The sequence below is a fragment of the Mizuhopecten yessoensis genome, unplaced genomic scaffold, assembly GCF_002113885.1.
Source record: "Mizuhopecten yessoensis strain PY_sf001 unplaced genomic scaffold, ASM211388v2 scaffold716285, whole genome shotgun sequence".
NCBI classification, from domain to species: Eukaryota; Metazoa; Mollusca; class Bivalvia; order Pectinida; family Pectinidae; genus Mizuhopecten; species Mizuhopecten yessoensis.
In genome coordinates, this window is record NW_018480040.1 from 457269 (window position 1) to 465801 (window position 8533).

Sequence of the window (8533 nt, forward strand, 5' to 3'; positions counted from 1 at the left end):
TTATACACAATTTAGCAGTGATACAAATGTATAGGTTTTTTATGCAATAAATGAATAAAATCAGATGACTAACATATATTTGTCTTTGAATTTTTTATTTTAAATACGTTTGTCACCATGCAAGTTACAAATATATATGTTCCACACATTTATTGTCATTTGATGAAATTACATTTAATACTGCAAAATGGAATGGAACGGTATTGTGGAATTAATTTGGTCAAACCACTTACTTCATATTCTGCATATTTAATATTTTTTCCTCATCTGGCTGAAGGGCAAGCTAGCTTACGTCACGGCATGGCATTCATCATCAATGGTCATCGACAGAACCATAGAGAATATAATCATTATATCTAGCCCAACAAACTTACTGAAAAAAACCTACTTTCAAGGTCAAACAGGTCAAGTATGGAAAAAGCTTCGCTGGAAAATGACATTTTCATGAATAAACTTAAAAGGTTAAAACAATGTTATCTGACTTGTATCCTGGAATGGCATCCAAACACTTTTTGAAAACAACACATTATTACCTTGCTTACTTTCAAGGTCATGTGTCAAATATATCCAATAGGCCTAAAGTCATAATTATTGACTGGGAAGAGGCTTGCGCCAAAGCATACAAAAGGAAGGCTGCCAAATATCAAGAGCATCTGGAGCAGTGTAGGCAGAGGAGATGGAATGTCTGGCTATTACCAGAAGGTTCCCAGCACAGTCAGTTTGGAAGTTGCTTCAGTGAGTGGGGATGACAGGAGGAAGACACAGCAATCGGCGAGCAGTGACTATAATCACCACTACTGACCCGCCAACCAGAGGACGTCGTGGACAAGGGGATGATGGTTGGGATTCACCTAGCTGCGATAACGTAGCTTTCTGACGACGAGAGATTCTTTTATATATTGCGTCGTCAGGGCAGAGGAGGCGGGGTATTAATATTAGTACTAGGATTCACCTGACGACGCTGACAGTTTCCAGAGCTCATTGTGGACAAAAGCCCTATAAAATGGCGGTTGTGCTTCCCAACAGCAGAGAGATCTGTAAGTTCACACTAGTAGCTTCCTAGGATGAAGCCTGAAAGAGTTTGTGAATACAAATTACCTTGACCTATTTCCAAGGAAACTGGGTCAAAATATGTTAGAAACGTCATTTTTGTGAAAAATCCTGAAAAGCTTGAAGTCATGATAATGTTTGGTGTAGATTCCTGGAGCCCAGGATAGTTTGTGAAAAAATATCATTTGAAGTTATTTTCTGAAGAACCAAAAGGTTCTATTTGGTATGAAACTTCTGTCTCCTCTGCCAGGTCCCCCAAAAGTGATGACGTACGATCAAGTTCCCGGTAGGCGAGTTTTATCTTGATTATGTGTATCAACAAATGCTGTTTTCTCATGACATTTATACTATGATTCAACACTATAATGCTGGCAGTTTTTTTATCAGTCCAAAAGATAAGCTTCTTCACCGCCGTGGTGACAAGATAAAGAGGGAAGTATTTTCATGACACCATGGGGAAGATCTACATGTTGGTCGTTATTTTAACTGTGTTTCTTTTCCGTAAGTAGGTTTTCATCTAAGTACTGTTGTTAAAATCCTGAGTAGCTTAAAAGATATTTAAAACATGTTTTAAATTGCAACACACTAAAAATGCACTACTGCTAAAAGGATTTTTCGTTGTGGTAATTGTAAATAATTTATGGCCATAATAATTAACTCTATTGTGTTTGGTCTCAATATTTCTTCCATTTAGGGTGTTCCATACATAAGTCGGCCACAGTGCAAGTTGAAGTAATATTAAGATCGTAATTATAACGTAGCATCTGTTGATTAAAGGTTATGTAGGTCGTGGTTACTAATATGCATCTTTTACAACACATCGTACGTCTACGACCATCAAAGTGGGTCAAGGCCAAATTTAGTTTAACTAACTTTACAGCAAACAAGCTAACGCGATAGGCTAAATACCAGTGATCTGCATCGAACAGCTCTTTTTGAAGGCTTTTTAACTTATATGTTCAACATTGATCGAGTAAGCATTCCATCACTCGTATTTGAGGAGTAGTCTTTTCGGGCCTTTCCTCTCTTATACAAAAGTTAACTCCCTTGGCCCAGGAATGGTTCATTAAAAACATTTGGTGATAATATCCCCACTGGTATAGGCCGGACCCATCTGGCCTCACTTTTACTGTAAGCACTTTTAATCCCTACCAAATGTGACTGAAATTGGGCCAGTTACTCAGGAGGGGGAGTTTTTAGGAAAGCGTTGATAGACGACGGGCACCGTAATGCTTCCTAAGCGAACTTTGTTGCTCGGGATAGGTGAGATAAAAATGATATTTCAATTGTCACAAACTGGCTTGCAGAGCTTCATGAGTAGAAACAAATATAAAACTGATATTGTTTTAATAATGCAACAATTAAGACTTACATAAAATGTGTTGTTCTTGAAAATTGTGAATTTCAAATTCAGATTTGGAGACCGATGGTGCTACCAATGTTTGTCAGAGTGGGTGGCTGCACTATGCCAGGGCGTGCTACCTTTTCGTCAGTGATGAACAAACATGATCTCAGTCATTGGTTTGTTGCTGTTTACTAATCATCGCATTATGCGGTCATGTTTGGTAATATCGACTGGTCTCGGACCAATTTCAGTGTATGATCCAAGATAGTATTAAAGGTAAATTTTCTAATAAAATTTTAGTTACTGTGACATCATCATCATTTTCCAAATATTTACACAAATCGTTACTGACCTAGGGCGATCCACAGGGACTTGAGAATCAGTTACAGCTATATTTGGACATAAGCTAAGTTTAAGGGCTTTGATCAATTTTCAGCAATAATGCTCAATAATGGGATTTTCGGCTTTCATCTACCACCAAAACCTGGTACGTCCTTACTAGTAAATTGCCATAGCTGCTAATAGGACATAAAACACTAACAAACAAACAAACAAACAAACAAAGCTCGTAGAAAAGGTTTACAGACAGACGGCGGACTATGTCGGAGCAAATAGCTCCTTCGACTGATGAGATTAAATATCCACTGTCTATAATAGTCAAAAAGCAATGTGTATGAAGTTCTCTTAAATCCTGTGGGATTGAATATACGCTTTTTTATTGTAGAATCATTGTGCTAGTTTGAATAGCGATCTTCTAGCAATAGAAAGTTCAGGTGAAAATGATTTCATCAAATTACATCTTTAACAAGTGTACATGCACACAACGGGTAAGTAACTTAAGAGATTTAACCAGTACTGAAATATAATCTTCATTGTATTTTATGTTTTTTTTTGTGTCGAAATATTCACCTTTCCCTCGTCGCATTTCAGTAGCACTTGTATTTCAGTTTCTTAACCTAAGTCATCAAAAGTTTCATATACTAGAAGTAAAAAGAAACGCATACGTTGTTTTTTTTTTATTAAAGAATATTTTTTCTTCAAAAGTTTTATAAGAAGTTTCATTAAAGCTTTGCTAAACGGTTAAATGTTATCCCTTCTTCTTGTTTCTTAACATAAGCAGCGTTGCTAAAAACAACGTCACAATAGAGTGACCAATCCTCAATGTCCATGGCGTGCGGTACTCATTTGCCTATTACAGAAATGAAGATAGTTGACTCTTAATCTGTAGAAAGACAATTTTCAATTGGTATTCAAACTGCTTTCTTAAATATTCAGGCAAAGACCAGGTTATTTATTTCACGAGCGGGACCGATGCAGCGAACGAGGACCAGTGGAAATGGGCCAGCACTGAGCAAGGAATCGGGTTCACTGACTGGTATCCTGGTGACCCGGATGGTGCTTTAGGTCAAAACTGTCTTGTTTTATGGGGCAAAGCAAATTTTGAATGGATTGATGCTTCGTGTGAGATGACTTACAATTCAATATGCAAAATCAGGTAATTTTCTTATTGTAATCAATAATTTCCTCTGCGTTTTTGCGAAAGAAATACTTCCAACCTGTGTCACAATTCTCCTGATAAGATACTTTTTCTCTCTATTTTACTCTTCTTTTCATCGACAATGAAAAAAGACAATAAGATTTAAATTTTAAAATATTTTGGGACTCGCAAATTACCAGCAACAGTTGAAATGTGAGATTGAGCCCGCACAACTTGGACGGATTAACCCTTTCACCCCTAGGAAACTGTTGTAGACTCTACCATACATTGATCTAGATGAGTTCATTATGGTCTACAGTGGTGACTCAGCCCTATTATAGCACAATTTTGATTCTTTAAACCTCAGAAAAAAGGCACCTTTGTCCCTGTGCAAGTTCATTTTCCGATGGTTTCTTATTTTTCGAAAAAGAAATATTGGTAGCCTTGTGTTGTATTTACTTTGTATACACTTGAGACATTACTTTATGAAACTTAAAACACAGGGACCCGAGATTTTGCAACAGTTGTACATTCTGACGGTTGACTTTACTGACTTGGCACATTGTGATCTAGTCAGCCGTTTTCAACGGGTAAGAGACGAGATAACGGTCATTTACACTCTTTGCACGGAAAATAAGTTTTCAATTACTGTTCGCGTTCAAAACAAACTTAACATTTATTATTCATACCCAACTGATGAATCTTATTCCGAATGGGTTTTTTTTTTTTTTTTTTTCCACAGGATCCCCATCAATGATACTGCAATTTTAGGCTGAGATTGAGTACACATGGAATATGATGTTAATGAAGTGCCAAAATAACTGTGGCACTATGAAACAGTAAAGTTAATATATCATTTTCTTACTGCTGGTCGTTGAGTTATTGCTGATGTGACAAGGTGGGGAAAACAATATTGGTTTTATGAACATGGACGTATCTTCATGTTTTTGTCTCCAAAATTAATGTGTTTTTATAATATTATACCATAGCTTATCTCCGAAAATGGCCGAAGCCCACATTGAAATTTCCCGATATTTTAACACTGCCAAAAAGGTACGAGGCCATAAATGAGTTCACAAAGATAACTTTTACCAGGTATGTTTATAGAAAATTTTCGTTGGTGACTTTTGAAAAATGAATTTGAGAAGCTATTTCTTAACCAATTTTGACGAATGTTTTGGCAAAAACCAAATGATTCGATGTAATTTCTGATCCTTATTAAATCACATTATCTCGGTTAACGAATGACATGCAATACTTTTCACAAACTTACATTCATAACATGTATAACGGCATTCCAGCAAAGACACATAAAGACGTCGCGGGGGAAATTCTTATCTGCATGCATGGATAGGGAAGAAAGGTCACAGCCGTCTTCATGAAGGTAGAGAGGCATACCGGGTATTTTCAGTCCGTTCTCTATTATGTTATTATGTTTATGTTACAAGATGTCACCCTGCCCATCATCATGAACTAGATAGACAAACTCAACAGAGTTCCTCTGGACTCAAAAATTAAACAAGAAGCCCAATGGGCCTGAATCGCTCACCTGGTATTAATCTCACACTCGTAATCTTAAAAGTGGACTAAAATACAGCTACAGGCAGAATATCAGTGTTTGATTCATAAGAACCTATTAAAAGATTTAAACATTTGACGCCTGTGACCTTGAATGTCGAACAAGGACATTAGGTTGAACAGAGTTTAAAGTCTTCCATCCCGGCACGCTTTTTGGCAAAATATTATTACCCTGGACCTTTTGGTTATACAGAACAAGTCATTTGAAGATTTAAACATATATTGACCACTATGACCTTGAATATGGGCGAAGGTCATTCATTTTGACAAAATTAGTAGCCCTTCATCCCAGCCTGTTAATGACCAAATATCATCACCCTTGGCCTTTGGCTTATTGAGAAGAAGTCGTTTAAAGGTTTTAAACATATTTGACCCCTGTGACCTTGAGTATATGTAAAGGTCATTCATTTGAACAAACTTGATAGCCCTTTATCCCAGCATGCTACTGGCCACATATCATTATCTCAGGCCTCTTAGTTATTCAGGGGAAGTTGTATAAAGGTTGTTTAAGACAATTGACCCCTGTGACCTTGAAAATGGATGAAGGTCATTCATTTGAACAAACTTGGTAGCCCTTCATCCCAGCATGCTACTGGCCAAATATCCTCACTCTGGGCATTTTGGTTATTTGGTAGCCCTTTATCCCAGTTTGCTTCTGGCGAAATATCATCACCCTAGGCCTCTTGGTTATTCAGAAGAAGTTGTTTAAAGTAAAATATTGACGCCGGACGGACGCTGCACCATCGCTTAAGCTCACTTGGCCCTTCGGGCCAGGTGAGCTAATAATGGTATAATATAGATTTAAGTTCGATCATGTAACTCTAAATGATTGCCAACATGTTCAGGACCAGAGAAGCTGTTTGACCTAGTTTCTTATTCTCTGCTTTGATCTTGCGAGAAATATTGACCCTGGACTAAAGACAGGCTCTAATTTCATTCGACCGGATGCCACTCCAGCCAGAACCTGTTGAGGAAGCTAGACTTCTATGGTATACAATGTCGCCAAGACATTCCTGAATATAGAGTTTCTGGAACAACGGACTAGGTAAAAGGAACGTCACCAAAAGAATCCAACGAGGACCTTCTCCGAGCTTTTTTACTCCTAACATTTATCAATGACCTTCCAACGTCAGGTCACAGCGGTAAGAGAACAGGAAACGGTGATACACTGCAGTAAAACGTAGATCTGATCAGAAAATGATGAGGTATGGACTTTCTCCGAGAAAACTGTTGTATGCTAAGGGTTACAAAGAGCAGTAATATCTCTTCGGCCCATTACCATCTCAAATGTCACTTACTTGAAGATATACCAATACTTTGGGATGGCCCTCTCAACAGATCTCTCGTCGAAACATCAATATCAATAGAAAACGGTAAGGAGGGACATAACGATATCAAAGTTTACCGAATTACAAGGCCTGTGCTTATTAATTGCCCCTTTTTATCCTAACTTGGAGTATTGCTTATCTGTGTGGAGCCACCGGAAGCGTCTGAAGGAGAGCGCTGCACTAATCTACGAATAGCGACCATGAGCTAGCTGTGAACCCAACGTGATGCCGACCCTCTAACATGAAACATTTAAATCCAGACTGTTTAAAGACCATGCAGCTTACCCACGTGTATCATCCTATCCGTCTGACACTATTTACATCTTCCACTCGATAGAACCACTCCTTTAAATGTTGCTGTATCTCCTCTTACAAAAAAAACCAATTTGTGTACAGCTCTCCCTCTTTGAAAAACCAGGTTGCTCAAAGGTTTGTTAACCACTGACCAGTGGTCAGTGCAAGTTTCCCGTCGCTATGTGAAATTAGTGAAATGAAGGAGCTAGAGTGATATAAAGCTACCGTGACCTTGGAACCCTGAAACACAACGATGTCCAACGTATCCTCATACTTGACCTTTGTATAAAGTTTGACAAAAGTGTTTTTTTTATATTGAATTGGGACGGGACGGACATGGGTAACACTATATGTAATTTTATGGCGGGGCATAAGAATGCCACTAAAGAACGGGGGATTTCAAAGCAAAATAAAAACTCAAAATTCATCAATCTGATCTGTCTCAACAAATATACAGCAATGAAATAGAGTCAGATGTTCTTGATTTTGTTGTATTCAAATTTAATTTTTCCCTTACCACTGGATAACTCTTACCCTTTCACCCTATGTAACTTTAGTAAACCCTACCATACATTGATCTGGAGGAGTCCATTATGGTCCACAGTGGTGAAAGGGCTAACCAACATTTGAGCAATCGGGACCTGATGTCCATTTTGTCATTACAAACTATTTCAAGGTAAAGCATGCCCATCTGGGACAGCGGGAAACATCCACATTAAGTTACATCATGATCCCTCTAGCTGTTTCTGAGAGACGGCAGTAGCAAAATTTGGGCTCGTATTCTTGAAACTGTTCTCGTGCTCAAACTATAATGCTGTGCTCAATCCCAATTTCTTGTTCCCGTGATAAATAAATGTATTATATATTGTCAAAGACACGGTCGAATTTTGAAGAGATTAAAAGCTGAATACAAGCATGTAACAAGAATTAGGATCAAGCACAGAATCAATGCTTGGGCATGAGGACGGTTTGATAAATGTAGGCCTTGCTTACAGACTGGTTGATTGATGAGGAACGAATAGCGACTTGATAAATTTAGGCAGGATGCAACTCAACGACAAAAACTCACTTGACCGTAAGCTAATAAACTTGGAATTCATTCCTAGGCCAACATCAGAGTCCTTAAGGCCAGGGTACAGATGTTTCAGGGCCCCTTTTCATGAAACCGTTCTCATACTTACCCATGTTTTTTGGCTCAAGCCAAATTTCTTGTTCCCATTATACATTGAAATAAAAAACAAGAGATCCCAAAGGGATCTTGGCGCCCACCTTTGTACCATCTTCATTAGTTCTTTGTCAGTTCGATCTTTTCTCTTCTTTCCTATAATCTGTTTTATCGAGTCATGTTAACAGTAAATGCACCTTGAGTTAACTTTTGATCTAAACTTAATACTGATGTGTATGAAAGCCAACCTTCAAAGTGAGTTTGCCATTTCACATATTTACTAGTACAGTACTTAA

General features: G+C 38.0%; 2 long non-coding RNA genes across 2 annotated transcripts; both read left to right on the forward strand.

Annotated features, from left to right (window-relative positions):
• Window positions 1-1450: 1450 nt before the first annotated feature.
• LOC110442647 lies at window positions 1451-3217 on the forward strand. Its single transcript, XR_002462038.1, has 3 exons — window positions 1451-1551; window positions 2465-2571; window positions 3120-3217. It is a non-coding gene; the product is annotated as an uncharacterized LOC110442647 (long non-coding RNA).
• A 458-nt stretch (window positions 3218-3675) lies between these two features.
• LOC110442648 lies at window positions 3676-4741 on the forward strand. Its single transcript, XR_002462039.1, has 2 exons — window positions 3676-3890; window positions 4615-4741. It is a non-coding gene; the product is annotated as an uncharacterized LOC110442648 (long non-coding RNA).
• Window positions 4742-8533: the final 3792 nt, after the last annotated feature.